The sequence below is a fragment of the Hemibagrus wyckioides genome, linkage group LG03, assembly GCF_019097595.1.
Source record: "Hemibagrus wyckioides isolate EC202008001 linkage group LG03, SWU_Hwy_1.0, whole genome shotgun sequence".
In the NCBI taxonomy this organism is placed as follows: Eukaryota; Metazoa; Chordata; class Actinopteri; order Siluriformes; family Bagridae; genus Hemibagrus; species Hemibagrus wyckioides.
In genome coordinates, this window is record NC_080712.1 from 17773402 (window position 1) to 17800056 (window position 26655).

Here is a 26655-nt window from a genome sequence, read left to right on the forward strand (position 1 = left end):
TCACTCAAATTATATTTACGCTATTAAAGCTAATGATAGGTGATAATAAATATAGCTAGTGAATGTCAAGGTATTTGCTTTAGATGCTTCTGCTGTAGCTAACGTTTCCTTTTGACCTTGATGTCTTGAAATCTGCCGGTACTATTCCGAAGAGGATTCATCTTAGGCACCTTATCAGATCCTACTGCATTATACCGTTTCTTTTGTGTGTCTTTTAATGTTCAAAAGAACAAAAAAAGAAAGGAAGAAAGAATCTGCAGATCATTCAAAATCGCAGTAGGTATATGTCATGTACAGATCAGTCCACACCAGTGCACAGAGGCAAAGGATAAAAAAGTAACAGCAGCTTGTTATCAGTAGTCTCTGTGGGTGCCGGTGTTACAGTATGTGTGCACACAGTGCCTTATCTGTTTAAATCAAACATATGTGTCTCCATAGCCTGAATTAGGTTTACATCCTAATCCTTTACACCAAGGATAATGTATTTGTATTCTTTTATTCTGAATGACCTGTAAAACCACATGTATATTGCCCTTTAAAATGGAATTACTTCATTCCAGTCTCATGTTGTCATTATAGTAGCACTGTAATGTTATTATAATAAATGCTGTTATAATAATAATGGGAGAGCTGATGATTACAGCCATGTGTGAATCTTTCCCAAACTGGTGCTATAAATGTCTTTGTATAGAAAGTCCCCTTCACTGGATCTACAGGGTTCAAACTTGTGACAATGCCTCTGTGCTCAAACAGAGTGTCGAAGTGGAAGAACTCAAGTGTCCAGCGCATAGCCCTGACCTTAACCCCACTGAACACCTCTGGGACGAATTGAGACACTGAATACCTGTCAGGCCTCCGCTCCAAACATCACTTGTGGCTGAATGAGCAAACCTCCCCGCAGCTATGCTCTAATATCTAGCGTAAAGTTTTCCCAAATGAGTGAAGGTTATTAGAATAGCAAAGAAGGTCTAAATGTTAAATGGGATGTTTTGACTGGCACATTGGTGTGATTGGTCAGGTGTGCACATGTTTTGGCCATATGTATAGTTATAGTTCTACCTCCAGTATTGAATATTTCTCATTTTTCAATGTAAATAATATAGCTGTGTTTGGCTTAACTATTACCAATTCTAAGAATTTAAAAACAATACTTTATGTTCAGCATTTCTGTCTTAGTACACTATGCATGCACATTGATTTCTCAGGGTTAGCAAACCTATTACTATGTCATAATTGCTTTGGGTTAATGAGAACAATAGGTTATTGATTACATTTGCCTTATACATGCGCAAGCAAGTAGGCAAAAGCAATCAAATCTACTAAAGGGTGTAATTTTACAGAAACTGTGTTAGGCCAAGAAAATCAAATATGTAACTCATATGTATAGACACAAATATATGGATTTATTTACAGTCTTGAAGTATCTGCTCTTAAAAGCAGAGTAATCTGGCAGTTTTTATTACAGATTTACTGTTCCAATGGGAGACGTTGCATTACACACAGGGCAGGACATAAAAGATGGCGCCAGTTTCTTTTCAGAGTGCTTCTTGTAGAGGATGAAATACTACTTACTGTCTTGTGGATATTAAAAATGAAATATAGAGGAATTTCCTGCACAGTTTTGGCCAGTACTGATCTGTTCTTGATTAGGAAAGAGGAGCTCAGAGGCTTCCCTGTTATTTTAATAGAGCAACATGTCACACGTCTGAACAGTTGGCACATGGACAGTGGATGTGTATTTTAGCCATGTACTTATCTTCACCCTTTATGAGTAATTTTCTGGATGTCATCAGAATCTCTAATCTGGGGGAAACTGCTTTTAGGACAGCTCAAAATGATGATTTAATTGAGACTGTAATCTGTTCTTTTAGCAGCTTCCATTTGTAGAATATGATTTGCAATCCTTCTCTCTCGTTCTCTCTTTCTCTCTCTCTCAATATTTTTTTTCCTTTATCTTTCATTCTTTTCTACATTTCAAATGAAACATCCTTGCAGTCTACTTACTTTATACAGACATTATATAATATATGGATATAAAGACATTCGTAAACTTGAGAAAAAACACTATCAAGAGGAACGAACACTATTCTTTCATTTTTTTTTTTTATTTCCTTAATTTGTGCTTAAATGATGCTTTTGGATAGAGCTGTCTAACACGTCAGACTGCCAAAACTCATGAACTGGGTTGAGATGAGGTGACTGTCAAAGCTATAACATATGATTTACACCATCTTCATACTCTGTGAACGGGGATGGGATCATCCTGGGAGGGAACACTCTAAAAGGATAGAAATGTTTCCTCATAGGATAAAGAGGACCAGATAGAATCATTTTGTATTGATTTGTAGTAACTGACAAGTACTACAAATAAGTAAAAGGTGACAACAAAGAAAACTCAAAAGACATCAATATGTAGTCTTTTAGAAACCAGGTTGGGAAAATAAGTACAACCCATAATTCAGTAACATGTAAAACTACCGTTAACAATAATAACTTGACATAAACATTCTGTAGAAGTTTATCAGCCTGTCACATCATTTTTTTGAGATATTTTGGCCCATCTTTCATCTTTACAACATTCAGTGCAGTGGTGGTTGAATACATTCATTTATGCACAGCATTCTGCCACAAGATCCTGCCACAGCATCTCAGTGGAGTAGAGGTCTGATGACTTGATTTGTTCATTCCAACACCTTGATTTTTGTATTCTTTAGCCATTCAGTTTTTTGTCTTCTTTAGCCATTCAGATTAGTTGGTGAGCTTGGGATCATTGTCCTGTTGCATGGCCCAGTTGCAGCAATTGCCTCTCTGATGTCATGGCTGATGTCCATTCTCCTGTGCATGATATAGACAGACACCTGAGCTCTTCAGAACTGCTTTTGTACAGTTAGTCACACTTCTTCATGATATGCTAATCACCTGAAGTTATTGTTTGTTTATAGAAGATGGTGAGGACCACACAAAGGCTAAACTGAAATACACAGAATTGAAATAGGATGCACTTTCTTTTACTGTATATCTATCCTTATCTACTGTTTGTATTTATCTAGGCTAGGGATCTGTGTGGGGTCCAAATATCCAAATGTGGCCCATGGACACGCTCACCCATAGCCTCTCTTTAAGAATGTTGCAGTTTTTCCTTTGACCTGATGGTGGCAGCAGACTGTGTAAACAAAGTTAGCTAACCTGCAAGAGAAAATTCACTTATAGAATAATATTTAGTCATGGTTACAGACAAGAATCACAGATTTAAATGTGAAAATGTGCAATTTCCAAAGAACTGGAAACCATTAAACATGGAATAGCTTTTTCTGAAGTCTTGAATGAACATTAAAGCGGTGAAGGGAATAACATTCATGATCTTGTGACAGTGACACCTGTCAAGGAGTGGGATATATTAGTCAGCAAGTGAATTCTTTAAAGATGAAGTGTTGGAAGCAGGGAAAATGGGCAAGTGTAAGGATCTAAGTGACTGTGACAAGGGCCAAGCTGGGATGTTTAGATTACTGGGTCAGAGCCTCTCCAAAACAGCATGTCTTGTGGGTTTTCCTGTTATACAGTGGTTAGTATCTACACAAGTGGTCCAAGGAGAGAAAACCAGTGTACAAGTGACAGGGGTATAGGCACCCAAGATTCATTGTTTCATGTGGGGATCAAAGTCTAGCTCTTTTGGTCCAAACCCACAGAAGAGCTACTGTAATACTGGCTATGAAAAAATGCTGTCAGAAAAGCCAGTGCATCACAGCTTGCTGCATATTGGGCTGTGTAACAGCAGACTAGTCAGAGTGCCCATTCTGACACCTGTGCACTGCTGAAAGCTCATGCAATGGGCATGTGAGGATCAGAACAGCACTATGGAGCAATAGAAGAAGGTGGCCTGGTTTGATGAGTCACTTTTTCTTTTTAAGACAGGGGGAAGAGATGGCACCAGGATGCACTATGGAAAGAAGGCAAGAGGCAGAGCGACGCTCTGGGCAATGTTCTTCTGGGAAACCTTGTGTCCTGGCATTCATGTGGATGTTACTTTGACATGTACCACCTGCCTAAACATTGTACAACCCTTCGTGGCAACAGTATTTCCTAATGGCAGTGTCCTCTTTTAGCAGAAGAAACCTCTCTGCCACAATGCAAAAAAATGGACAGTTTTGAGGAACATGACAATGGTGTTGACTTGGCCACCAAATTCCCCAGATCTCAATCTGATCAAGAAACTGTCGGATGTGCTGTACAAACAAGAACAATCGATCAACGCCACACCTTAGAACTTACAGGACTTGGATCTGCTGCTAATGTCTGCTGCTAATGTCTAATTATCTAATATACTCTATATTGCCAAAAGTTTTGGGACATCTGCCTTTATATGCACATTAATGTAATATGGAGTTGGCCCACCCGTTGCAGCTATAACAGCTTCAAATTTTCTGAGGAAGGCTTTCCACAAGGTTTTGGAGTGTGATTATGGAACTTTTTGACCATTCCACTAGAAGCACATTTGTGAGGTCAGGCACCGATGTTGGATGAGAAGGCCTGGCTTGCAGTCTCTGCTCTAAGTTGTCCAAAATGTCTTGGTATGCTGAAGCATTAAGCGTTCCTTACACTGGAACTAAGGGACCAAGCCCAACCCCTGAAAAACAACACCTGAATTCAATGATATGGAGGGCTGTCCCAAAACTTTTGGCAACATAGTGTATAATTGCATGAATGAGTTGGTGTACAGGTGTTCCTAATAAAGTGTTCCTTGAGTGTATGTTTGTAGTTTAGGTTTAGGATATTTGCTCTACCAGAGATTTGGATTAATGAGCATTTTTAAGAGATAATACACATTATTTGCACTTTCACTTGAAAGTTTTGTACTTCTAGCGATTAATATGAATACTCATACATAATGTTTTGCACACATAAAATGTTGCATGTCCTTTAGTGGTAACATCAAGCTGAAATTTTATTTTCATCAGCTGGAGGTCATCAAAATGACTAGCATGTAATTAGCAGGTTTTCCTGGAATGTGCCATACATTCAATGATATACATATTCATACAATTAGAAGCTTGTTTTTCTTTGGCTTATTCCTGCGGAGACAGGAGATATACAAAGTACTTGAATATGCACTAGCAGGAACACTAGGAGGTCAATAAACACTTGCGATCAGTGCAGGCTTCCCTCACAACTTGCTGTTTTACATTCTGAGTATGGACCACCAGCATCCCAGCCTTTTCTGCTGCATTGTACTGTGCACATTAATCCATCGAGTGGAGAGTTCTTGTGGGTTGCAGAAGCTACTCTGTCCCCCACTCTCTTTCGCAGAGGTTCAATGGCAGAAAATCCATAGCCTTTCTAAGAGGAGGAATTCCATTAGATAATAGATATGGAATCCATCTCGATTCTCCACCTTATCTTCTCTGAGGGTGAGAAATCAATACATGAGCTTCAGCTGAACCGCCAACAACAACAATAAATTGATGGCCGAGTGAGAGAGAGGTAGTTGGGGGAACTGCCATAATGGACACAATGATACATGCCTCATTGGAAGTGGTCATAAATTAGGGTGTGTTAATTGTGCATACAGTCATCCTAATGTTAATGGGAAAGCAAAAGTGACTAAGAACTGCGAGAATAATGAGGAATAAAAAAGAGAGAAAAAAATGGATGAAGTATTTTTGATGAAGAACTATGTGCTCTGCAGCATAGAAGCAGACATTTCCTCTCTGGCTCTTTAGTTGCAAAAGTGTGTGTGTGTGTGTGTGTGTTAGGCTGGGTTTTCAGAGTGTTGTGGTTTCCTGTTGGAACTCTGGGACTGCCAGGTGTGCTGTTTGCTGTGGCTGTTACCATGCAACACATTCCTAACTGAGCCAAGAGCAGTGAGCGGATGGAACGAAAAGATGCCCTTTACAGAGTTTCCTCATGTCCCATATCAGTCCAGCTTTAAATAGAGCCAAAACTGATGAACTAATTTTACAACAGAATTTTTTCCCTGAATATAGTTTATATATAACACATATCAAACATCCTGATGCACCTGACAGAGCAACTTTCTTTTAGGACAATAGTAAAGACTTGTATGAAAATGGATGTCTATGTATTGTATAATGTATGAATAAACTGCATGGAATCATCCATCAAAAAGTATTAAACAAACTTTCCATGATGTGTTATTTGCACCTTTTTTTTATATACTAAATGTCACTTTGGGAACCTGGGAAATCTCTGCAGGAGTGGCTATTTAACCAAAATAGTTACATTTTTTATTTGGAATTAATTCGTTATTTTTACATAGGCGCCATCTTCGTTTGTCGTACATCTCAAACTAATAACCAGCGTAAACAATGCCTCCCATCCTCTTCAGGAAGTCAGGGTAAAAATTACCTTCAGTAAAAGCTATTCCAACCACAGTGTAACTGAGAGCGCTACAGGAAGTCGTTTCTACAAACAGACTGAATGACTTGAGTCACTGAGTGTAATCTGGACTATACTGTATGTCATAGTGAATCTGTGGGTGTCTGGCAATATACTGTAGATTTTTTTCCTTAATTATTGAACCTGTCTATCTGTCTGTCTGTCTGTCTGTCTGTCTTACTGCTTCTCCTGGAAAAAAGGGTTAAACAGTTCTTAAAGACTTTAAGGATAGTTAAAGCTATCCATAAAGAAAGTATTCATAAATAAAGGTTCTACTTAAAAGGCATCTCTCTGTTGTAGGGTTCTGCATTAAACATTTAAGGGTCACAGGTCAAATACATGTTAAATGAGTGAGTATAAGTAGCAGTTGTTAAAGCGTCTAGAGACTTTAGAGTCTTTAGCTCAAGATGTGTTTTATATCACACAAAGCTAGTAGCACAAAATTGTCTTTGTAAGCTGTAGCATTACATGTTCCCTTCATTGGAACTTAGAGGATCAAACATTTTCCATCATGACGCTGTCCCTGTGAGCAAAGCATGCTCCCAGAAGACATAATTTACCAAGGATGACTGGATAGAACTTGAGTGACCTGCACAGAGCCCTGACCTCAACCCCACTGAACACCAGGTCTCCCTGCCTTACATCAGCGCCTGACCTTACTAATGCTCTTGTGGCTGAATATGCAAATCCCCACAGCCCCGGTCCAAAATCTAGTGGAAAGCCTTCCCAGAAGAGTGGAGGTTATTATAGCAGCAAAGGAGAACTAAATCTGGAACTGAATGTTCAAAAATCATTAGGGTGTGAAAACATATGGGTGTGATTGTTCAGGTGCTACAAACCTTTGGCCATATAGTGCAGATTTCAACCTTTGTACAGTATATTAAGTACTATATTGTATACTACACCAGATAAGGGATCTTGGGTTGTTCCCCAGGGATTGTGAGGCAGACATGCTTTGATAGTATTGGCTCTTTAATGGAACTAATTTAATTTATTTCTAGCACAGCAGAATCATTCCAGGCTTAACATTACACCACTAGTGCAGAAAATTTCAGACAAAACCGTTGTCTACTCCAAATGAAAGTTGCGGTGTTAACGTCACTTCATTATTGAATTAAGTTACATTTGAATAGAAGTGAAGGGAAATGAAATGATGTGGTATGCCACATGTATTCCTCACACCAGCTGTGTCACTGTGTCGTTATGTTTGACCTTATAGCTGAACCCGAGTTAGTGGTGAAGATTTGCAAATGTAACAAATATGCATCTACTGTGATGTAAAGTGGGATTTAACAATAACAAGTAATTATCTTCTGTTAACAAAATCTAGAGGCTGTGGCAAACGAAGTTGAGTATATAAAATCACTTTGTGGTGTGCTACATTCGTGTGACTCATAAAAGGAAGTGGAAGCAGAACCAGAAAGGGTTATTACAAAAATATTTCTCAAAATATCCTCGGTCGTTTCTGACATGCGGTCAAGTGAAGTGTGAAATGTGCACTGGATAGTGTTTATGAACAAATTAAAATATAGATAGAATCTGCGATTATTTGGTACACATAATGCCAGATATATATTTTTCTCACTTTGTACACGACTGGCTACTGTAAGCTGCCGGTCTCTTAACTTGTGAAACACAGGAAGATCCTTATATGGATGCTGACCTCTCAGCACAAAAGGAAGCTTATTTCTGCTGGGTATACAAAAGCCTAATGTAAGCCAATAATTGTAAGTAAAACCACGAAGAGGGAGCTTTAAGGTGAGAGATTAAGGTACTAGTGTTGCAACCCATTACCAGGAAAAAAAGCATGTAATAGACCTGCTTATCCACTGTAATAAAATAGCCCTGTTTCAAGCTTTGACACATTTTTGTGTTATAGTCACTTTTCTTCAAGCACCTGGCTGTGCTTTATAAAAGTTATACAGTGCATAAAAACTTTACTAGAGGGCTAGACTTGTCATTAAAAGAGAAAGATTTTAATGGCATTTGCTCTGAGTAAAACCACATACTGATAGCTGTTTACTTACACTGCATGCTTAGTATTAACTATGAAACAATATTTTCTGGCATGCGTTGTAGAGCGAGAAATCTCTGCAACCCGAATCTAATAAACATCCTTAATTCAATTCATGCCGTGCACTCAGTGCTATAACATGCTCCACCCAACACACTGGCATGACTGGAAGGCTTTTGATTAATTACGTCACTGGAGTCTTGCGGAGAATCGTATCGATTGCTGAACCAGTGCTACTTTCTCCATGTCAGAAGAGATTGTTGCTCTCCATTCATGCTCATGATTTCTCAACTGTGATTTTTCGCTTCAGCCTGACAATTCCAAAGTGTGCATGCAGCTCTTCTTAACATCATACCTATTTTGATATGTTGACATTTTAATGCTTTAGGCCAGGGCTCAAGGCACTCTCATTTATAGCCAGTGACATAATGAGCAGCAAACAAAGACTGCATGTGTTGCTTATACAGCCACATGCCAAAGCAGGGAGCATGAAGCAGAGACCATATGTGACAGACACAGCCAAATGTTAGCAGAATTGGCTAGTAGAGGTTTGTTCTTGTGATTCGCAACAGATTTGTATGAACTTATTTATTTATTTGTAGCCTTTTTAAGATGAGCTTTCGGGAGAATGATGCCATGCTTGACAGCTAAGCAGCTGTATCATTCACCAAATAATTAAGCTGTTATACACTGCGGTAATGTGAAGCATAATTTTAGTGTAGTCTACGCTTACCTGGAGCCTGGCCAGTATTTATTTCGCTGTCTTTAATCAGTGATCCTTTTAACTGGTAACAAATGTGTCTGGGAGTTTGTCTGGCACAGGATGTAACAAGTGCAAATTTTTTTATTCTTATTATTAATGCAGCAATGCACAAATTGAATGCATAAACATATGCTCTCAGGAGTTGTTAGTTAGCTTTCTAACTAAAACAATCAGATGGTATATGATTGCCTATTGGATGGGTGTTGGAACATGCAGGAGGTTTTGCGGCAGGCTGGGAATATATTTCATCTGAGCATTTACATGATGCTTAGTCTACCCAGACAGAAGGGTTCAAATCAGAGTCATGTCTGGAAAGGTTGATAGACACAGACACACTGTAAATAGGATAAATATAGGAGCTAGAAATACTGCTTACTGGTACATATTAAATACAAAAGACCGTGTGAAGGACAAAAGTGGGGTGTATCCTAATGACTATTAATGACTCCTTACCTACTTGTAGTTATGCACAGAGACACCTTAATGCTTGTAAACTGAATGAGTCTGATACAAATGGATAAAAGTTGCCAGTTATGCATGACCGCTTAGTAATGCTGAGGTGTGTGTAGGCTGCTATGGGCTTTTAAGTGTGTGTTAATGCATTAGATAATGCACCTGTGTATCTGTTGCTCAGACTCGAGGATGTTTTATTCCTTTATGAACAGACTGTAGTTGTTTAGAGAGTCTACTGTTTCTAATTACACCCCATTCATCCATTTTAGATTGTATCTGTTTCATTTTATTTCATATTTGTATAGTATAAATAACCAGGATAATGGTTTGCAGTCACAAATTTTTAAAAGAAACGGTATTATTGTTGCAATCTTTCAAAGCACAGTAAATATTCGGTAAGTGTTGTAAAGGATTCAGCATCTGTGGAGCAAAAGCTATAATGAAAATAAGAAAGGTATGAGGTTATGAGGTAAAATCTGATATTTTTTTTTTGTATATTGTATTAAAAAATGGATTGAAAAACAATGTTGATATCCATAAAGAAGACTGAGGATAAAATCCAGAACCTTTCATTTCCTATAAATATATATAGAATATATATCATCACTTTTGAGCTTTAACCCGTACCATGAGGGAGGCTGGGTGACGCTCAGCCAGTAGATGTCAGTCTTCTCTGTAGTATCAGTGCTTTTTCCCAGATGCCATCACCCTGGAGGGCTGTGGAAAGGCCCAAGGTTAAACACTTGATGTCAGGAGATTATTTAAGTGTGAGATACAAGTCTCTAAGTGAGCCATTAGTGTGGATTGGACTCAAACACAAGCAATGGAGTTCATTACAATGTTATTATGTACATGCCACACTTGAGGCACACTTTTCAATTACAACATATTATTCAAGGAATATGAAAATCCAGCTAAATATTTGTAGCAATAAGTATGCAGTGATCATTAATTAATAACAGCAAACACGGCCGTCTTTAAAAAAAACCAAAACAGCAGATTTCCTACAATAAGGAGTGAATAGCTGATAAGTTTACTTTGCAGCAAAGCAATTTGTCCAGATAACCAGAAAATGTAAATATAGAATTAGAAAACATTCAAATATAGCACTTCTAGTTCAGCAGTAATAAAGACATATGCACACAGACAAGTATTTAAGGCTGAGCAGGAAATCAAATTAAGATTGAATAACACATTCAGACATCAGTATCCTCTGTCTTGCGCCTTTATATCACTTATCTTCTATGATGACATGAGACCTTGGAGAATCTCCTTTTTTTCATGCTGTGCTGAGCAAAGATGGGGAGACCACCCTTACTGGCAACAGAGTGTGAGTTAATTTCATCCCACACAATAACACAATCTCACAGTCTATTGTGCACCCCCTCTTCCCAGTTTGTGTTGGCGAGAGGCATTAGCATCGCTGTCATTGAATCATCAGAGCCTGAGAGCCACCACTCCTTTGAAGGATTAACTTCATTAGCATGTTTTCATGCCACTTGTCTACTAATTGCCCAGTTGAAGCGCCCACTTGTTGTGCTGGTGAAACATGCCTAGACATATGAAACTAAGCTGTACCTTATGTTTTTGAATATCTGTTCATGAGTGGACTTCTTCGATATCTAGATTGAAATATTTCTCAGCTCAGTGATTGTAACCAATGACATCTTTGAAATAAGTGCTGCGGATAAGTTCCACTAACATTTTCTTTGAACAAAAAAGAAAAGAAGCTCACCTCTATGACCCAACTGAACTAATCTAATATGTGTATATATAAATGATTTAAAATGAAGTCTGCTACATTTCTGCTTAGCCACATGATGTCATGCATGGAGAGGTATCCTCAGTCCCAACCTGCTGCCTCATGCCAGTGCTCTAGTAACGTGATCCACCTCCAAAAGCTTTGAGAAAATGCTGGTCATTCTCAGACAAGAGCTTAATTTATTTCTTAGGGAGGTGATTCAGTGCCTGAGCACTGCACCAAGCTCTCAGTTACACGGAACAAGAGCATGCATGAATATTCTATATATGAATAGCAGTTAATGGTAACAAAAGGAGCGTGTGGAAAAGTTATCTTTAAGGATTTGTGTTCTGATACATCTGATATTTTACATTCACAAGACTGCAGTAATGATTATTCAGCTTAGCTATCGACGAGTGGACCTTCCAGTAAGTCTTGTTTGTATTTAAAGCGGGTATCTGACAATAGAGTAGCTTGTCTCTTGTTATGATTCATTTCCTACAACTCACATGCACAATAGATAATTATTGAAAATCTATGTTGTTGTTTTCTCTAAAACAGACCATCTGGGAATTATGCTCACAGTTAACAGCTACATGCTCAAATTAAAATTAGACAAATTAGTAGAATCCCTGAAGAAAAGTCGGATTGACAGGCTTCAAAGGTTGTATATTATATATAGGTTATATCTTTATTATCAGTGAAATACTCCTGCATTCCTGCCATCCATATATGTTTATCAACAAGATGTGCTTGTTGTCTGTGGAATTCAATTTTCATATGTTTCATAGGTTTTTCTTTATCTATGAGCTATGTATTGCTTTGTGCAAGAACTGTGTATTAGAATTACCGTGCATTAGACTACTTCAGGTGCTTTAATCTTTCAATATGCATGTAACTCACATACAAAGGGTGATTGTGATCATTCTTTGTATCTTGACATTTAGATAAAATGCTATATAGCGCATTCATTCTAAGACATGTATAACCTGCAGCTCTCAGCTGCTGCTGTTGCTATTCTACGTTGCTTTCGAAGGATATTTTCTGCTTAACGCATAAGCTGTATAATTTATATTTGCCATATAATAACAATATTATATAAATGTCCACATGTAAACATGGTGGGATACTACCATTGTGTAGGATACACAAAATATTGATTGTGGATCATTGCTAATGATTCACAACATTGAAGGTGTCTAAGCTGAACATAAGCTACTCTTTGTTAACAGGAGGGCAAATAAACAACTCCACCTTTAGTTCTTCATTAGGAAGTTCAAAATGAATCTTAACTCACTCTCTGTCCGTTTAGCCCCCATTGCAACCCCCCTGCCCTCCTTCATGCATGGCCTGAGGGAGCAGTTAGCTCTCTCAATGCTCTTGCTCTATTGTGAGCACACATTGATTGCCTCTACCCTCTCCAAAGCCAGCCGAGCCAGTCAGCATGGGGTATAGGCTGTCTGCTTTATCTACCACCCCTCACATTTTTCACTGAAATAAAAGAGGGGGAGAGAGAGAGAGAGAGAGAGAGAGAGTCTCCAAGAGAGTTCCTCCTCTACTCTCCTGCAAATAGTTGGCCAGATGCATCTCTCTCGTTGTCTCACTCCTGCTTCTGCTTTCGGTGGCTCTGCTCCAAAGAGGATCAATAGTGTACTTAAACAGATTTCTCTTGTGTCTTGTTGTCAAATACATTGTGCACCTCTGCCTTTCTGCGGTCGGTAATCTCAGGAATCTCAACATCTCACCATCTTGTCCTATATCTGCATTTCCCACCTTGTTTGTTACACATTTTCTTAATAACTTCTGCTCCTACCATGTTAATAGTAGTTTGGCAGCAAAGCCCATATTTCCTCTGAGGAGGTCCACGAGAGCGATAGTATACTGTGTAAAGCAAATAGGAGCTGTAAATAATCTGTGAAAGCTCAGCCTGTGTGTGAAAGCTTATGTCAGCAGAACTGAAACTCTCTCTCCATCATGTAGCATTGAAGGCCCAACAGCATCAATCATTTCCCCTGTGATTGTCAGGGAATTAGCTGAGCTGAGGTTCACCATGGCAGTCGAGTTCACTACACCTCAGCCTGAAAGTCATGTTAGCATGGAGAATACTTTGGGCAATGGCATTTTTTTTAATATCAGATGGCAATATGAGGAGAAATACAGCAGCCGTGGCTGTCATCAGCCATTTAGAGTTTGTAGAAACAATATATAAAATGAATAAGCAATAATACTTCGAGATACGCGGTATTCGAACCATCCTTTTGCTAATGCAAAATACTCTGTAATAACACCTCACAGCTGCGTGTATGTATAAAATTATACAGCAATTCAGTCAAGCTGAAGTCACTCCACCTATAGTCCATCCATCTTCTTGGCAGCCATCTGGCCATATTGTTTCAGAATGCAGGAGTTGAGGGCCTACCCATCATCACCAGGGGTTCATACAACAACTGGCTTTGAACTAAAGTGGCTGTTCATTGACTGCCTGTTTTTTTCTCCCCCAGACGTGATGAACCCATGCAACTTTGAGCGACATCTCAAAAACATGATTAATGGTCCATAACACAGGATATTATAAGCAGTCTGAAACCTATATGACAATAGATGCTGGATCACTTGCAATAACTAAGCCTTGCTTTGATACTGATGTTACATGGGTATGTCCATATCTAGCGCTAGCATACATCTGCAAAAAAAAATCCAGATGTCTGCAAATTCAGCATCTGTTAAAGTACTTTCACAATCTGTCCTCAGGGGATTTAAAAAAAGAAAAACCACACATCCCAGGAATTTTAACCAATTTTTCAAATATACTAATTTGATTGCCCAATCAAAAGTGGAAGAGTATAATTAAATCATGTAAGGAAAACATGCCCAATCTGATAAAGATGTGACATCTGACATTGCCCATGCTACCTCTCCTGTCATTCGGACCATCACCATATCAGAACAGGACAGAAATAAAAATGAATGAGTGCCTGAAACCAGTGATGTCATCTGCCAGATTTATCCCTGCCAACTTAGATAACTGCACAGGAGCTAGTGTCCTTGAGACAGAGTGCTCACAGAATAAGCCCAATGCATTAGTGTCAAAGCCTTGCAGTGCAAGAGCTAAGGACACTGTTCAAAAGACACAGCTAATGTTTCTTTGGAAAGCACCGGGCAACATAGTGAATAAGAAAGCTTAGAAAGATAACACCGAGGATGTCAAAGCCCTGGAAATGATCAACTCCTAATTTGCTGTAACGTCTATTGACTAGAATGAGCGTTTAAGCTAACACAAGGCTCATTTGGAATCAGTTGCTCATTCATGTCATAATTTGCATAATGCATCCAAGAGGACCTTTTTTTTCCACCAATAAGAGGTAATGGAAATTTCAGTCAGTGTTTGGACAGCCTCAATCGCGGCGCGTGGAATGAATGAGTGTATGCCATGTTGCACTCGTACTGATTTGGACCTGCCTCCCTTATAACCCCCATGGATGGGGGGGGGTGTAGTTGAGGCTGGCGGCGTTGCATGAAGAAGAGACAGAAAAAGAAGGAGATAGGTAGGTAGGAGGACGCACTGCGTTATTGGTGCGGGAGCTCGCGCTTTTCTCCTCTTTCCACCGTCGGGAGAGACTCATTGTTCCTTGACGTCACCGCTGAGCGCGAGCCCTGCCGCCGCCGCTGCTCTCAAACACGTCTTTGTTATTCAGGGCTTTCTATCGCACAGAGCCGGCGACTCGCAAAATACGGAACCAGGCATTCCTCCTCCTCTCCTCTCCTCTCCTTTCCTCACGTCTGCTCTCCTGCCTTTTTCGAGGAAGCATGGGAGGGGGATTTACACACGTTAGTTGATTGCTGCTGCCTGTAACACGATAATGTTACACCAAGAATAAAATCGCTCTGATAGTAATTACGTCAGTTCTCGCGCAGTCGTTACACAGGACACATGTCAAAACGGTAAATATGAATCACGTGACCACGGACAATTAATTATTATAGCCTGATCTTTCCCACTTCTGGGTTAATTGATGATGCACGGCACGCTCCGACCAAACCAATACACCGCTACACTAACACGATTATGTGACAAAAAAGTCTATCTTTTGTTAGACTACAAATCGATTAATCATAACAATATTAGTAATAATAATAATAATAATAATAATAATTACTAAAAAGAAGATATCCTAAAAGGCGCGTTGAATGGGCGATTAGAAATGCAAAAACAGGAGAGCGGAACCGTGTAAATCCAGCAGGATCAATGACGCGTCAGTGCGATCAGTGTCCTGATGGCGAGCACTCTGGGACGCGTTTTGTTAGCAACCGCCAAGCATGGCTGTGGTAATAGAATAGCCCGTGTAATTTGACACTTCAACTTGCCGTGCTCTACGCTAGTTGATTCAGGCAGTCGCACTCCGGCGAAAGCCTTGTGCGCCTTTTCCCTACTGTTTTGCAAAGTATAAAGGAGGAAAAGAAAAAACAAAACAAAACCCCACTCCGGCTGAGGCAGGATTTTTCCCGGAGCCGCGCTCGGATCAGATCTGAAAGTAAGTTGCGAGCCGTTTTCGCACCTCTCGCTCATGTCCACGGAGCTTTTTTTGTGCATTGCATTTGAATGTGTGTGTGTGTGTGTTTGAGAGAGAGAGAGAGAGAGCGTGTGTGTGTGTGTGTAGCCTGCGAAGCTAGCGCCGAGACCTCAGCTAACAATGGATCGGAGGCTTAAAGGATCGCTGAAGTGTAGCATTTGAATCGTGGCCGTGAATCGGCTTGTGTTTGTCGCCTGGCCTTAAAGAAAGGAAACGCTCTCGCTCTCGGATCTGACTCGCAGGGCGCGATGTGAAACAACGGGGATATTTTTTTTTTCTTTGGGCACTTGGTGTGAATGAGGAACGCGGAATTGGGCTTGTTTTTCCCCCCGATTCTCTCGTGCACCCTTATGATATTAGGAGCAATTTCACGTCTTTTATTTCAGCCGTGTTGCTTTTTTCTTTTTTTGTGCAGATTAAGGCAGGGACACACTGTCACGCGCTCAGCTGCTGCCTAGCACATTACCTTAGTAGTAGTATTGTAGAAAAATGTGCGAGCCTCGCCATCCGGGCACGAGTGACTTTAACAGCCTGCACGAATATCACAGGATTTGTAGACTTCTATCACACAGCAGCGGTTCTCCTGCAACTCGACACACTGCTTTAAAGCATGTGTATGCAATAAATGTGCTATTACTTGCACCAGCTCTGTGCCGAGGCGCGCGCTCCGGCTCCGGCAGCACACCACGGGGTTTGTCCGCTTACAGGAAGCTGTTTCATGCAGCACGAGAGAAGTTGCATGCTTTTATTTAAAACACCGGAGCGATCGTTTTAAACGCTGAGATGACGATCAGATCCGAGCTTTAGCAGTGAAGAGGAAAGAGCGGCCCCTTCCTCCCTTGTTAGAGCCTTTCTGAGGGAATTTAGGGAAACATGACTTTCACCAGCAAGGCACGAAAGGGCAAGGTTGAGTGAGGTGCACTATTGTTAGCCTAAAGCAACTTCATCCGATTCCTGAAGTCCTGTCAGTCCCAGAAACTAGATCTAATAAACCAGCCATCGTGTTCAAATAGACTACAAATGTTGTTATAATGCACAGTATATCACATAACAACCGTGTCAACCTTGAGCAATGTCTGTCTGCTGTATTATTCTTCATTTTCTTTGAAAAAGAAATTCACCCAGAAAACTGTACAGCATTAGTACAGGCTTTCTTTCTTTCTTTCTTTCTTTCTTTCTTTCTTTCTTTCTTTCTTTCTTTCTGTCAGACAATGGCTTGGCTACTTCTTAAGCACTGTACAATCTGAGGCAATGTTTACATGACTGTGTGGATACTGATAATGTAAAAGCTTCTGCTTCCCTTTGTCTTTAGTGCAAAGGTGAAAGGTAATTAGTTGTCATGTGTGTATTTTATGCTTCACCCTTTTCTCTTCATTCAGAGATTGTATGGTGTTTGGCGTAGTCTATATGTGTTGGTAAGCACACGAAAAGTTTTGCCAAAAAGAGTCAAGACAAAGTGCTTTTAAAATCCTTCTCATGCTGTCTCTGTCAGCTTTTAAAACTGCTGGGAAATCTGAAGTGTGCATGTCAGTGAATATATATGTGTGTGTGTGTGTGTGTGAGTCAGGAATAGAGAATGTGTATAGAAGAGTTTAGGTTAGTCACTACCACAGACAGGGTCCAGGCCTCAGGTCCAGGATCAGCCTTACGATGAGACATATCACTACCACCACCATCGTGCCATGTACGAGTGTATGGGTGCAGGAGAAAAAGGAGTGGTTGTAGATTACAGATTTCCACTCGAGCTGAAGGAGCACAGTGTGGGATAGTGATTATTAAATAAGATTTTATAAATAGCTGCTAGGAGTGTTAAAGGATAATGTTACAATGCGCTGTTATTGGTCAGTTTTCGTTGCTCATTGGAGTGGTACAGCAGTGATGAAAAAGCAGTGTTATGGGGGGCTGATGTTTCATATCAGATAATAAAAAATGGAGAGAAGAAAAGAAAAATGTGCAGCAAGGGACCCCTTTCACCCTAAGCGCTGATTTTATTTTGTTAATAGACATAATCTAACAATTTAGATATCCGTAATTCAATGTGTACAGTATAATGAGAGACAAAAAAAGAAAACATTATGTCCAAGAGGCTGTTTGTTTTTGTGTTACTCAGGTTTGGATTAAACTCGTTCAATTCAAGTGACCTGTCTAATCAGGTAAAACTATAGAGACGTGATAATAAATATTACAACTTTTAATTACGTTGTAATATTCACCAAAATGAACCATTAAAAACTCTAGGGGTTTCTGCGCCCCATTTGCTCTGTTCTAGACATCTTGTTCGATGTTTATATTAGTAATTAGTAATTGCACAGTAACAAACATGTACCTGAAACATCCAACTAAGGAGCAAAGTCTAGCTTCCTATAAACAAGAATGTATGGCAAAAGCGAAAGAAACACAGAGCGCCGTCACAGCCTGCTACTTTGATCTAAGCGTCGGATGAAACTGTGTCTGTTAAAAGTTTATCGTCTAAAGCAGGGTTAAATGTGTCGCCTCCTTCTTTAGCTCATGTTAAGCGTTATTTTAATGCCTTATTGCCTCGAGTCACAAGAGACCAGCTAGTCCTTTAAAACTGCTTGAACACTAATCAGTGTTTTGACAGGTTGACATTTAACTGTTAGTGCACTATTGTGGGGAGTTGTGAAATACTTGGCTTGTGTTTATCCATCGCAGAGTAGTACAGCCTACTCGTCACCAGCTGCACACACCCACTCTCTAACATAAGTCAGACTTTGTGTCAGTTTGCATGTGCTCCACAGGGGATTTGTACAGCAGTTTTCATTCCTATTGACAAGTGAAGTCAGACGCACTTTATAACCCGGTGACTATGTCACACACGTGAGAGCTCTGTAACAATGAAGAAGGCCTTTTTATTGCCGTGTAATAAATAAACCTCATTAAAACAGGAAACCTCTCGAAACAATTTTTTGGTTCAATCTTGAGGCTATTTTTACCTTGTAAAGCACAATTCCTTTAAACAGCAGGTTTAAATGCATCAGCACCTCTTGATTTCTTTGATGCCCACTGACAGTTTATTGCTTTGGTGAAGCACAAAAGAGACAGGAGCTACTTCTTTTGCATTCAATCAAAAGAGAGTTCACGTCCCCGTAAGAACGCGTAGTTGTCGGCTGCCTCCAGCTGTCAGCCTGACAGTATGACCACACAAGCTTTAGGATGTGATGGGCACAGCATTAGCTAGCTTGTGCCAGTCTGAGTGCTTCGTCCTCAGATAGAGACTTCCAAACCCACGCTGTCATGGGCTCATGCATGTTTGATTTGACGTTCTTTGAAAAATGAACGCGGAAGATGTCACAGCGAATGTATCCCATTTCTGTCAGCAAAAGAGCAAGAGTCTCGAATCCTAAACGAAACCCGGCTCTTCCAGCTCAATATTTGAGCTCGCGGCCTGGAAGCCGTAGCAAAATGTTCTGGCGTGCTCGAAATTTCACCTGATCACAAGCAATTAACTTGGTCTTTTTTTTAAAGGATAGCTCCCTGAGCTTTTTCTCGGTGCATCTTGCAAACACATCCACGAGCAAAACAAACATTGCGCTCAAACTGTTTCCTTTTGACTACGACAAATTCATTGAGCCATGTTCTTCGTGTCAAGCCGTTTGCCCTGCTGCTCTATTCATGTTCACTTAATAGACAGCTGTGAGTTGGAGATCAGGCACAGGAAAATCAAATGCTGTATTTTAGGCAAGCGCTGTCTTCTGGGAGGATTGATTTAGACTCGCTCTTCATTCAGAGAGACAGCGAGCTGCTAGTGATAGTGTCATTTATAATGCTGATTGCTCTTGATTGCATAATATAATCTCTCGCTGGGAAACACTTGAGCACTTGAAACATAGGTGTTAAGAAAATAATACAGGTTGCTAAATCTTTTGTGACTGTCCAACTCTATGAGTTATAGCTCCTTTATACATAGCATGTCACTGAAATAATATGTTTATAAAGATGTGCCAAGATTGGGTACGTTGTTTTTTTTTTTTTGTTAATCATCTTAGAAGAATTTTCTTGAAGAAAATCTACATAAGAAGAGATAAATGACTTGAATTCGAGATGCCTGCTGTAATTTGTTACCTGATGGTGTCATGTTTATATCTTTATTTCTCAGTTCTCTGGCTTTTTATTTCTCACTTTTTTCCTCTTAAAGATTTTCATTTAAAATGTTTCATCATTCCAAATCAAGTGACCGAGTCAACGGAGTAGACAATTATATTTTTTAATATTTTTTTAATTCATTCCATACAACCAACAATTTGAAGGTTTAAAGTTTCTTGTGTGGAAAGCTTGACTGCTTAAGGGCAGTGGTAGGCAAATTTGAATGTCCCTCTGCAGGATTAGAGATGGTTGAAAACCCTTTCAGGCTTTAGAGAATCTATTTAACGGTGGCATCATCCACCCCATTAAGGTTTGGAAGGAAGATGGAATTGAAATATCTTCTTCGATTTTTTTTTTTTTTTCAGCTCGAAGAAATGGAAAATCTAGGTGAAAACAGCACCAGACTGTATTTGTTTATTTTTTTTTTTTTTTAACTTCATTTGCATTCTTTCATTCACACACTGCTCAAAAAGCAACACCTGCTAAACATATCCCCTTTCATTTTCTGGAGTGATATGTTGCTTTGTATATTATCATATGGAAAGCCTTGAGCGTGTCACTTTGTGCGAGCCTTGTCGCTGTGTGAGTAGATTTTCTCCATCACCATGAGCGATGGCTGACACACTAAGAGGAGGGAGGTCCAATTACATTCAGCATGGCCTCGAGGGATACATACTTTTCTTCTCTCTGACAAAGCAAATTAAGCAGAATTTACTAAGAACGTTTGTTATTTTCCAGTCAAATTTTGACGACTCGCATCATAACAGCAGCCTCGGCGCTGTGGTGAGGTAGCGAGGTGAACAGAACGAAAGCTGAAAGGAAAGCAGCCACAAGGTGTCACGTAAACCTGACAAATGAATTCTGGTCAAATGGAATTCAGAGCACATCCAGTACAAAATCATTTCTGCTATTACATTAGTGGCTATTAACTTCCCCCTGAAAAAAAAAGAGGAAAAAAAAGAGAAAAAAGCAAGAGCCTATTTTATCTGAGAGCACAACTCTTGCTGCACAAATGCATTTCATGCATGACAGGTTCAATGCAGAGATGGTGAGGTGACAGCCGTAAGCAACGTTCGTGGATTCTTGCCGCATTCTCAACAACAGATAGAACATTATGAATCTAGAGACGTGTAAATGTGTTTGTGTGAGTGTGTGTATGACCAAATTGACATGTGATTGTAAGCACCACTTCCCAGGTAAGTGCAGTAGTTAATAACTGTCCTGTAAGCCTGGCTTTCGGGGGCCCTCTCAGTTCCCTCCCCTCTCCTTCATGCTCCCAGTGCAACTGTACTACTTCACACTCTTATAAGCTCACGTCTTTTCATTTTTTCAGCCTGGGCTTTTTAGATAAAGAGCCACATTTGGAACCTCAGTGTGAAAATATTATAAAATGGAATGTCTGGCAAAGCAGTTTTTGCTGAGCTGAAGTGCAGCCATGGGCTGATCTAATGCCGAATGCATTTTATGATCCTCTGCTTTTCACTGTTTATTCATACAAATGAAAAGGAGTGACATATGTGCTTAGCCACGTTAAAACAGGTTTTCTAGAGTTTTAGCATCTTAAACCAGTTTTTTTTCCCAACCAGACCAGTGTTCGGTAGGGCTCGTCGCTCTCATCCCCTCTTAACACTGATTCCAGTCTTAGTGCATGCTGTCTGTATTCCTTTTCATACCGCAAACAGATACCTGATTGTCACTCAGTGACAGAGGAGAGAGCGACTGTGCTGTGCTCGTTCCCAATCTCAATACAACCGCTTGTGTTTTTTTTTTTTTTTTTTTTTTTTTGAGAAACAGCCCACAGTCTGCATAAATCACCACAGATATTCAAACACAGACTATATCAGAGAGGTAGCAGTGTGTCTATAACACACATACATTAAACACCAGTTAAACCGTAGCTCAGTACGATGGAAATATCGACCCAATGCGAGACTTTAATAATAACAATTAGAAACTGATTAGAAGCAACTGATCAGATGTTGAATCCTGTACTCAGTCTTTAACAATATAAAATGTTAGGGATTTTATTTCAAATCTTACCTTAATTTTAGTTGCAATTTGTAGGACATTAAATTAAAAGTATTATGAAACTCCTCAGAGCAACAATATTTGCTGGTTGAATATTGTGTGTTGTTGAGATCTCTGGAAGATATGACAATGTAATATCTATATCTTCGTATTTAAATTTCTGTCACTTTTTCTTATATTTTTATTTAGATTAATACTTTACAGATTTGCGCTTTTATAAATAATAGTCACATTTTCATAATTATATTATTTTCTTAATAATACATTTTATAAATAATAACAACAACAAATATAATAATATAACAATTTATACATTTTTATTAATTATACATTAATACACTTTTTGTGAAAGATCGTTTTATAAAGTTAAAGTTCCATTTCTATTTTGGAATCTGAGGATTTTAAAATTTGTCTTTAATCTTACACTGTGAAAAGATAGGGGTTCTTTTTTTTTTTTTTTTTTTTTTTTTTTACAGATTTATTGAATAATTCTTAAATAATTTTTGCATGTTTTAAATAAGATTAAATGTCATTTTTAAATATAAAAAATAATAAAAAAATAAATACAAAATATATAAAATGTCATTTTAAATATTTAAAAATAAAAATAAATACCAAATATAAAATGTTATTTTTAAATATTAAAAATAAATCTGAAGTACCACTGACCCGATTAAAAAACGAAACGCAGCGCCTGCACGTCATGATACACATTTGTCTGTCACAGAAATGCCTTTGAGAATTGTGATATTTTTGTCATCTAGCCCAACCCTAGTGTACATTAGCACACTGTACTGCCTCGATGCATACACTGACACTTTGCAACAGTTTCAATGTGTTGAAAAGGATCTATCCCCACTGTTCATTTAAACAAGGAAAGCCACAAAACCAAGAGCACTCCCTGTGTTTGTTTGACAGGTGTGGCTAAAACTAAAATGGTTACTAGGCCCAGTCTGTGCAGGAAGGATACACTATATGCTCTGTAGCTGAGATATCTGCAAAGCGCCAGCATGGCTTGGGTTTTTTGTTTTTTTTCTGCCAAGCAGAAACACACCTGATGCAGCTCATCAGTTGTTTGAAGGCCGAGACCAATTGATTAAACAAGCGGAATCAAGTGTGACTCTTTCTTTGATTTTAATGACAACCTGCAGCCACACAGGCTCTGTGCAGATAAAACTGCAAACCACTCACTACATACACTTCCATACCATGATGTCAGTGCTCTATATAGAGTGCTTTACAGTATCACGCACTCACTGAGCACTTTATTAGGAACATTCATGCAATTATACATTCGCATTCATGCAATTATACATTCAGCCAATCGTGCGGCCGCAGTGCAGTGCATAAAATCATGCAGATACGCGCCGGCGGCTTCAGGTAATGTTCACATCAATCATCAGAATGGGGGAAAAATGTCATCTCAGTGATTTTGACCGTGGCATGATTGTTGGTGCCAGACGGGCTGCTTTGAGTATTTGAGTGTTTCATAAACTGCTGCTCTCCTGGGAATTTCACACACAACAGTCTGAAGAGTTTACTCAGAATGGTGCAGTAAAGAAGAGAAAGAAATCGAGTGAGCGGGACAGGAACGCCTTGTTAATGAGAGAGGTCAGTGGTTTGAGCTGACAGTAACTCAGATAATCACTCTGTACTATTGTGTTGAGCAGAAACGCATCTCGGAATCCACAACCTGTTAAACTACTTTGAGGCCGATTGGCTGCTACAACAGTAAAAGATCACTTCAGGTTCCACTTTTGTCAGCCAAGAACAGAAAGCTGAGGCTGCACTGGGCACAGACTCACCAAAACTGGACAGCTGAAGACTGGAAAATCACAGCCTGGTCTGATAAATCTCGATTTCTGCTGAAGTAGGGTCAGAATCTGGTGCCAACAGCGTGACTCCATGGACCCAACCTGGCTTGTGTCTGGTGGAGTCAAGAGAGACAAGAAGCTTTTTATTGTCATTTCAACCACATATAGCTGACGCAGTACATAGTGAAATGAAACAACGTTTCTCCAGGACCCTGGTGCTACATAGACAACATACAACATAGAGCTACAAAACAAAACAACGACACAGAGCTAGGGGCAGAAAGTTTGTCATAGCTACATAAAGTGCAACGTATGCAACCAGTGCAAGACAGAGGTGCTGTAATGGTGTAGGGAATGTTTTCCTGCACACTTTGAACACTTTCTCTCATATCTTCAAATGGCTAGATCCAGCATGATAATTCACCACGTACTCTCAGACTGGTTTTATGATCATGACAATGTTCTCCAGTGATTTTCAGTCACCGGATCTTGAATCTAGATCACCTTCGGGATGTGGTAGAACAGGAGTTTGCAGGAATCGTGTGTGACGCAATCATATCAACATGGACAAGAATCTCGAAGGAATGTTTCAAACATCTTGTGGAATCTGTTCCACGAGGAATTCAGGCTGTTTTTTTTTAGAGCAAACAGAGACTCTACACACTATTAGTATCATGTTTCTAATAAAGTGCAGAAGAAGTACGATAGTGCCATACAAAGTAGAGAGTTAGTGAATGCGAATGTGGACATGAAAACGTTCAGCTATACAGTATAAGGCACCTCATGGCTCAGATGACAGGAGGGAGTGGTTGGGAATGAGTAAGAAATGTCAGTAATGGCTTAGTTATAAATGCCACTACATTTTACGTCTTTTTCAGAAATGCAGAACTACACCGAGCGAAAGTGAGCAGTGAAAAACGTCTTGAAGTAGCTCCATTAGATCCATTATAAATAGTTCTGAAAGCATGTCAAAGCACTGCGAAGAGATCACCAAGTCTGGAAGAGGACCTTCGGAATAGTGAAAAAAGATTTTTTTGATTGCGTATTCATGTCTGAAAATATCCAGTTTTTCTGAACACAGGCCGAACTGCTCAAACTGGTAGTAATTAGCTGATTAATGAACATTAACAATGGTTACATGATAGAACAGGTTTTTTTTAAAAATAGAAATTACATAAAAGACTAAAACATTGAAAATGATTCTTGAAAATTTTACCAATAGATGATGACTGGTGACCAGTTACAGCGGCTCGGCCTAGGATTAGCAGCTGGAAGCTGATGAGACGATGGATTTTACATCGGGATACAGTCGGTTTCGGGATCTGTTGGTAGTGTTTATTAAAAAGAAGGTTCAATGCAATATTTTTTTCCACCAGTAAGCTGCTGTTGTTTGTTTTTGCACCTGTATAAATCATAAAGCATTTCCACTGCAGAACAGCTGTATCTTTGTCTACACCCAAACTGGAACCAAGCACCATGATGGCGAATTAAATACCTTTGTAACAGCCATTAAAATAAAACTTGCACAGTACACCAGGCTTTGTAAGATTATTACAGATAACGTGTTGTGTTTGCTTTGAATCAGTGTTCAAAGAAGGAAACAAACCATTTTCCAGACAACTAACTAAACTAGCGCCGACAGAGCGTCTTTTGAGCTCGTACGTCTTCAGAACACGCAGCGTCATGTAATAAAAACACGTCCTGTCGTGTAATCATTGTCTATTGTGATATCCTTGTGGGGATTGTGTAATAGTTTGACATTTTAAAGGCTTAAAAAGGTTTGGTGGTTCCGCGTAGCAGCACCTCGTAAGTGCGGGAGTGGGAAAGTTTTAGCGAGCAGAGCGTAAGTGCTGTAATTACTCCGGCTGCGTCTTCAATATAACGCCTTCTGACTCGAAATCGTATTAGCGTATTTGTTATTTTAATGAACTCTAAACTAGCAGATCATGATCTTTAAAGTATAATCATCGTCTTGGCTATTATATCTGCGTGAAAGGTTACTAATAAGACCCTCACTGATCGCTGTTTCAACCCCATGCTGTCGTGTTCCTCAGTGAGATTGGGAAAGTGTGGGGATGTGTTTATTCAGGCTTTCCTGCTCAACTGGAAGAAGCTTTTGCCTGTTGTGAGTGATCTGATGGCATTGTGTGTGTGTGTGTGTTGGGTGCGTGTACTGACTTTGCATCTGCAGTAAGTGGTCACCCGGGACACATGGCACATGCCAGCTCGAATTTACACCATGGCCTGATTAGAAATAATAGTCACATCGTTTTTATGCTCACTGCACCCGATTGCGGAAAAACAACGATGCACCTTTCGTTTTCGGAGCGTCTCACTGGTATCATTGAACATTATCGAAGCTCTTTCACTCAACTATGCTTGGTTGAGTTGGGGTGTATGGTTGGCGTTCTGATTTTCGTTGGAATTCTTTCGACTTTGGAACGCCGGAATGAAGAAACCCAATCTGGCTTACCCGGAGGGTTGAGAATTCCCACCCAAATAGTTGGCGACACCCACACAAACATTTTTTGTAGGTCTGCTTTCAAGGAAGGGGGTGAACCATGAGCCTGCGTCACACCACTGCCATTGACTCCCCCAGCAGGCAACCCACTTGTTTACTCGTGTTGAAGTGGGATTACTAAAGCCGGCGGAATAGATGCTCATGGAGGCCACAGCACATGAGTCTACTCCATCATTAATTAGCGTGAAAGCTGTGCTGACAAAGAGAGCGGCAACATGTACGGTTATTTATTTAAGCTTATTCTTAATGGGCT

The 26655-nt window shown here is 39.6% G+C and overlaps 1 protein-coding gene and 1 long non-coding RNA gene across 7 annotated transcripts in view; one reads left to right on the forward strand and one right to left on the reverse strand.

Annotated features, from left to right (window-relative positions):
* Positions 1–1242: 1242 nt before the first annotated feature.
* Positions 1243–15475, reverse strand: LOC131350633 (uncharacterized). Its single transcript, XR_009204280.1, has 3 exons — positions 14928–15475; positions 10251–10340; positions 1243–2835 (listed from the first exon to the last, which is right to left on the reverse strand). It is a non-coding gene; the product is annotated as an uncharacterized LOC131350633 (long non-coding RNA).
* Positions 15476–15651: 176 nt separating this feature from the next.
* zmiz1a (zinc finger, MIZ-type containing 1a) overlaps positions 15652–26655 on the forward strand; it is a 129119-nt gene continuing 118115 nt past the window's right edge. For 4 of the 6 annotated variants that reach the window (XM_058385518.1, XM_058385522.1, XM_058385519.1 and 1 more), the window contains exon 1: positions 15653–15896. The gene's annotated coding sequence lies outside the window, so the exon portion shown is untranslated. Of the gene's footprint in view, positions 15897–26655 lie in introns of all 6 variants that reach the window. The other 2 variants (XM_058385525.1, XM_058385526.1) reach the window with 2 other exon arrangements.